General features: G+C 34.8%; 1 long non-coding RNA gene across 1 annotated transcript; it reads left to right on the top strand.

The window, feature by feature from the left end:
• LOC107634672 lies at positions 3,740-6,933 on the top strand. Its single transcript, XR_001619033.2, has 2 exons — positions 3,740-4,222; positions 6,521-6,933. It is a non-coding gene; the product is annotated as an uncharacterized LOC107634672 (long non-coding RNA).

The raw sequence follows: 6,933 nt of genomic DNA, 5'->3' as shown, positions 1-6,933 counted from the left end.
ACCCCTCCTGAGTCAGTGTTTCTTCCTGACTCGAATCAGTAAAGCCAAGGTTGAATGATGGCATAGGAAATTCTTTTAATACAAAAGATATTGCCCTGACTATCATTATCAATGTAGCAGTGGCTTGAGGGGCTGGTTGACTGCATGTTGACATATAAAATATTATAAGAATAAGAATAGACGAATGATATCGAAAGAGAGTTATATTTTGTAGAACTTACATTTTAGAAGGAGCTGCTGCCTCTGTGGGTGTGGCATCAGCAGGTTGATGGGGTTGTGGAGTGCTACACAGTTAAAGAAAAAGTTTTAAATAAGAAAAAAAAAACTAAATCCACCTTAATTCACCAGAGGTACACCCAAATAAGAACCAAATACACCTATATATAAAAGACATGTAACCAAATATTATTCCTTACCCCTTAATTGTTTCTTCTCTAATTTTTTTGCTCGGAGAGTTTGGAGGGGTTGGTTCACTCTCCATAGGGCTTGGTGCTCTCGTATTCGACGGAAGCAGACATACTTAAAGCGGAACTCTAACCAAGACAAAAAATAACGGTTCAGATTGCGAATGTGTCTCTTTCCGAACAATGATCATCTGTTGTTGAGCCGGGTCACTGAATGATTCTTCTTCTACACCAAACATGAAATCCACCAAAATTATGTCAGAATACACTTGAAGCATTGAATAGAAATACAACCTCTGTTTTTTGAGAACTTACGACATAGTTGCAAATTTTTCTTTTTTTTTCTACCTTTTTTTTCTTGAATAAAACATTAAAGGATTTTTTTCTAAAAAAGTATATATACAGAATCAGAAGCAGAAAGATGGTAACACAAGAATTAAGCAAATGGCAATAGAAACAGAAATTACATGCTATCACTGGGTTTGTTTATACTACTTTGATCCGTCTGTGTTCGAAACACAGGATCATTTTCACTTTCCAAGTTTGCCTCCGGCATTCTAAGGACAAAATAAACATCATTCAGTATAAATAGACTATTTAATTACATCAGGATCTACGAAATTCTATCAAATAAAGGATCTTACATTTTGGGTGAATCATAGTGAGCTTTCGTCAAGGGGATCCCAGCTTCCGGTATGTCTGCCCTTTTTTCTTTCATCTTGGAAAAGCAAAAACAATCATCAGCAACAAAAACACCTTAAAATCGGCAATATACATCCAAATTCAACATACCCCTGTGTAGCCTTTTCATTTATTTTTTTTCTTTTTGATTCTATAAAAAATTATTGTATTTCTTCAGTTCTGACAGTACATGCAAAAGAATATGTTAACAAATAAAATTTTGATGAAAAAGAGTAAGATAGCTTTACAATGTATCTTACAAATCATAGGATTCAATTTGTTGTTTAAAAGACGAATCATCAACAATGTGCTTTCTTTTTATGGATTACATCTTGGAAATAAAAAAAGTATCAATCACACAAACACAACAAAATTGATGATAAAATACCCCCGAAAGCAATGCATACTTTTTTTTTGTGGAGTTTGAACTTTTTTCTTTGATTTTTTTATTATTAGTTCCGATTCTTCACTTCTGACAATAAATGAGAAACACTTTACTAATACATAAAATTTAGATATAAACAGAAAATATAGTAATGCAATGATAATTTCAGAATCTTACTCATCATCAGATCCGCTTTCACTTTTTGAAGAGGAATCCTTCACAATCTGCTTCCTCTTTTTGGATACCATTATCGATAGCAAACAATTATTAGCAAAAAACATCCTAAAAATGACAAAATACACCCAGAAATATTACTTAGTTTTTTGCTGTTCTGGTTGGTTGTTTTCTTGTTTTTTTTTTTTGTTTCTCTGAGTCTTGTTCAGACTCAAAGAAAATAGCAATATCACTCTCCGATGAATCACTCTCTAATGAACTTTCCTTCTTCTTTTTTGTCTTTTTCTTTTTTTCTTTCTTTTCTTCTTATTTCATTTTCTTCAATTTCTTTTTCAGTTATGCCCTCTTGACGATGCCCAAAAACAGTTAGAACATTAGTTTATACCATCTGTATAAATCAAATACACCCAACTTAGAGAAAGTATTTTGTTCAATTACCATATGGCCATCAATTTCAGCTTTGATCCCCTGAACTAGTAGCTTCCTATCCTAATGCATCACCCAAGGTGGTCTAGGAATTACATCTGTTTTCTTGTTTCTGTGTTTTGTTTCATGAAAATATACAATCATCAAGGCATAGAGACAGCCATCAATGGGTTTTTTCTTTTTCAAGTGGTGCTGGCTTATGCCTTTGATGATGAAATCGAGGACTTGGCTACCCTAGTTCCACTCCCTTATGTTGTCCAGTCAAAAAATTGGAGGCAGGTAGACAGGAGATACTTTGTTTATGGTAGTCGGCAACAAGAACGCTATTTGAATATAAAGGATGAAAATCCTCTTGAACATTAGGCGATATTAATCAGTGTCAACACCAATATCTATCATATCATCAGTCAGATTCTGCAATATTTTCCCCTAGAACCTTCTATAAAGTTCTTTGTTCTCCTTAGATAGCTCTTTAAAATTAACTTTTTTGGGAAATAGGTCCCCTATAGAAGCAGCAAAAAAGATAACCAATTACACTCCAAATCACTTGAAATACACCTAAATACCAGCCATATACACCTCAATTTATTTTTTAATTACATGAGATCAGAATAATATATTACAGAGAATTTAAGTATAAAGGTTTTGTGTAATCAGTTACCTGATGCATTCAGGCCAAGGACAGCTCCTATTTTTTTGGGTTTAATGGTCAATGCACCGTATCGGGTGTCCAATTTGTTTTTTGACAAATTAAAGGAATATGCCAACTCCTTCAAGATTTTATGTGGTACATTCATCGGAGGGTTGTGCATCAAACCATCAAATCCTAATTCTCGGATGATGGCCTTCTTTTCTTCGCTCATGTTTTGGAACTTTTCATTCAATAGTCTTGTGGAGCATCTTAAATCCTTGGTTTGCTGTAAACAAACCAAACGAGAATCATTTAAATAAGCTATATTTATAGAAGGAAAAATTGAGTTGTTCTAAGATATATGTGCCTATATTGTATTTTTTTTCCGCTGGATTCTTACTTGCCATTTTTACTGTAAGGAATAAAAAATATTGTTAACAGATAAAAACATCACCAGTACACTCCAATTTGTATGATATATACCCAAAACATCACCAGTTACACTCGAATACGCATGATATACACCCAAATACCAGCCACATACACCTCTATTACTTTTTGGATTTACATAATATTATATGAGTTCAAAATGATATTCAAGTTATAACACCCTGATTCTCACAGAGTTATTCTCAGAAATTCTGTGATGAGAAATTCGATAAATATCTGAGAATCACCTCATTATAAAATAATAAGGCGGATTTATACTTGATAAGTGAAAAAAATAAATATGCTGTGAGAGATAAAAGCGTGTCCTAAACCAAAAAAACCGTACCAAATAAACTCCACCCTTTCATAATCAAACCGATTTTTTTCTCCATTATTAAGCCACATTTTTCTTTTTTTTCTTTCACCACATTTTTCTATCAAACATCATAAACACCATATCTTTAATTATTCATTTGATGAATTAATTAAAGAGAAGTATAAATATATCATTAAAATTAGTCAAATATGAACCAACACACATTAAACCACTTTTTTTCGGTTCAACCAAACCATAAGCATATACATCATCAGGAACCTGACCATGATTAAAGCCCTAATCTTCTTCATTATTCCTCTGATAACCAAAACAGAGAGAAGCCTCCTCCCAACCAAGGTTACACCTCTTGGTTTCCTCATATGATAATGGGCTTTGGTTAGATGTTCTCTGGAGGAAGAATTATGTAACTCTCTTCACCACCTCACCCCACTTCTTTTTCTCCTATTTATACGCCCACCGCTTCTACTGGGTCTCCCTTTTTCAATGCAAGAAACAGAAGGCAGCAAAGAGAGGGAGAGAGAGAGAGCAGAACCAAGACGGAAAGAAGGAGAGACAGGACGAGTTCCTCCACTTCTCCTTCTACTTATTTGAGTGCTTGCTTCATCTGGGTCATCACAGACACTCACAAACAGAAGAAAGAAAAGAATGAAACGGAGCTGAGGGAGAAGGGAGGAGTGACTGAAATTTCAATTTTGTGTGGCTAGGATTTTTAATTCAAGGAAGAAGCAGAAATAGAATTTTGAACTTCAAAAGAGGTAAGGGATAGTTCATAGGCAGAACATCATTTTGGTGCTGAATGTGCTTGTGATGAATGATGGTTCATTAGGGATTGATAAATTATTGTGTGTTTGAATAATGATGATTGATGATTTATTATGTATGGAAAGGAATTCTGTTTAGTAGTGCAAAAAAAGTATATGTTTAATTAAATATATGTGCACTTGTGAAAAGGGAAAAATGGTGAATCTGAACTCTGAGGCTGTGCTAATCACTTTAGTAATTTTGATTAGTCAAAAAAGAAAAGTTGGAATTGTGGTTTTGGAGGAATATTAGGCTTGAATATAGAATTTGGCATGTGAGGTTGTTGGAATTGCATTGTGCAGAATTTCTGCAATTTCTGCATAATTTGCAGCTGAATGAACGAATTTTTGGGAGTAGTCCGGACCACCTTTTTGGATGAAATTATTTTTCTGTAAAACCTAGGTGTGTCTTGAATGTGCCATAAAATTTTCAAGGGGTTTGGCCAAGTGGTTTAAAAGATATGAATTTTTGAAAACAATAGCTGCTGCAGAATTTTTCTAGTTTTCTGGTTCTGCAACGTCAATTTCAAACCACTGGAACTTTTGTTTTACGTAACATTTTAAGTTTCTACCAAAGGGGTTTTGAAGATCTGTATCTTCACTTTAATTGAGTACAAATTTCATATTTCATATCTATTTTGTAGACTTAATTAAGTCACTTGGAAGCTGGGTTGCTTGCTAGAAATTCTGAACTGATTTATGAAAATAGGGCATTACTTCCAATTGAGAATTAATTAATCAAATGAAGTGATATGAACTTAAAACTTGTTTATTCTAAAACTTAGGAAAGTTGAGTGTAATCTACCCAAAATTTAGAAGCAATGGATTAGAATTGAAATTATTATGGATTTTATAAAAACACTGCTGCTTGCTGTTTTTCTGAATCTTTACAAGTGCAGTAGCAAAATTTTAAAACCTTGTATAAAATTCAATTCTAATCCAAATGCAGTAAAATCTAATTCAAAGTAAAGGTTAGGATCTCTAGAGTTACTTTGATAAGAGAGATAGTCCGTGCGTAAGCTTTCACAACATAAAAACCACACAACAAGACAGCGAGGTGCTGTTCCAACAAACCTAGAATAATAGTCTCGGTTTTTCCTCAATAGCTGGAGATAGACTGCCCAAAAAAATACGATTCTTAGTTTTTTAGAAACTTGAGTTCAATACAAACATGTAGACATAAAGTTTGCATGAATCTGAGTCCGTTTGTGATATTAATCGTTAGATAGAAAACCGGTCGCCAAAAAGGTATTAGGCTAAACAAGCTAAGAAATGAATAAGAATGCAAGTTACCCCTAGGAAGGTTAAAGTTAAAAGGGTGATGCAGAGGTATGCTTAGTAATATGGTGATGTGGAGGTATGCTTAGTTATGTGGTGATGCGGAGGTATGTATATTTATAAGGTGATGCGGAGGCATGATGAAAAGACAGGGAATAAGAAACAATGAATGAAAAGGATAGTTGAATGTTATTGGTTTGACTGGGCCTTTGTGCCAAACTGCTAATGCAGAAGTGCTCGCCTGACTGATAGCCTAAGATTGCTAATGCGTGAATGTCTACCTAACTGATAGCATATTGTATGTTGAATGGGCCTTTGTGTCAAATTGCTAATGCGAAAGTGCCCGCCTAACTGATGGCCTGAGATTGCTAATGCGGAAATGTTCGCCTAACTGATAGCACTATTTCTTATTGTGATACACATTAAAATGTTATTATGATGAGGCCTAATTGACACGGGTAACCGTGATACCAAGGTGTCTAACTGACACAGTAAAGGAACCATATTAGGGGTTCACTCCAAGTAACGTCGGGTTACGGGTAGACAACCGACGCATGAGCTCATGGCCTGCACTAGGAATAGGCATGCATCATAAATTGTTTGCACATTTGATTGTGATTGTTTATTGTTCATTCTTTCTGCAATGTGCCATCTGCTTATTGTTAATTCTATATTTTCTGATTCTTGTCAGTATTTTAAGATTATGACGTAACTTTCTCAAAGCTTAGAATAAGATAATAGAGTTAGGAATAATTGTCATAGAGAATAGCGTGAGAACGGCATTCATCCCAAAGAAAGATGTCAAGAAAGAGTTATGTCAGAGCCCACGATACGGAAGTAGCCGAGAGAGTTAGTAAGCGAGTTATTACAATAGAGCCAAAACTCTAGGTTTCACGAGAGAGATGCGCTTTCACGATGTCACCTTACTGGGAACTATATAGGTTCTCACCCCATTCCTTTTCCCTTCCCCCACAGATGGAAGATCCAGACTTAATCGTCGCTACAGGTGTTATATTCAGAGAGATACCAGAGGAGCACGTGTTTTCGGACCCTACAGGAGATGCTCGAAACTAGTCTTGAGCTGATGGTTGCAAAGTTGTGCCTCGACGGTAGAAAGAATATACGAGAGATGGTATCCATTTCTTAGACTTTACTTTCCCTCACTTCTGTAGCATTTTTGAGGGATAGGACTTGATATTTTCTTTTCTTTTAGCCCCGGTACCAGCTTAGGGGTTTTCTATATGAACCAGGTATCTGGAAAGTTGTCAGTTGTGTGTATATATATATAAGTATGTCAAGTTTATATGAACTAACTTAAGACGTATATATGTATGAAAGATTTTATGTGATCTTATTGCTAAATTTAATTTTGCTGTTAGTCTGGTGTT

This window comes from Arachis ipaensis, chromosome B03 (assembly GCF_000816755.2).
Source record: "Arachis ipaensis cultivar K30076 chromosome B03, Araip1.1, whole genome shotgun sequence".
Taxonomy (NCBI): domain Eukaryota; kingdom Viridiplantae; phylum Streptophyta; class Magnoliopsida; order Fabales; family Fabaceae; genus Arachis; species Arachis ipaensis.
Note: the sequence above shows the minus strand (reverse complement) of the source record. Positions and strands in the feature narration are given on the sequence as shown.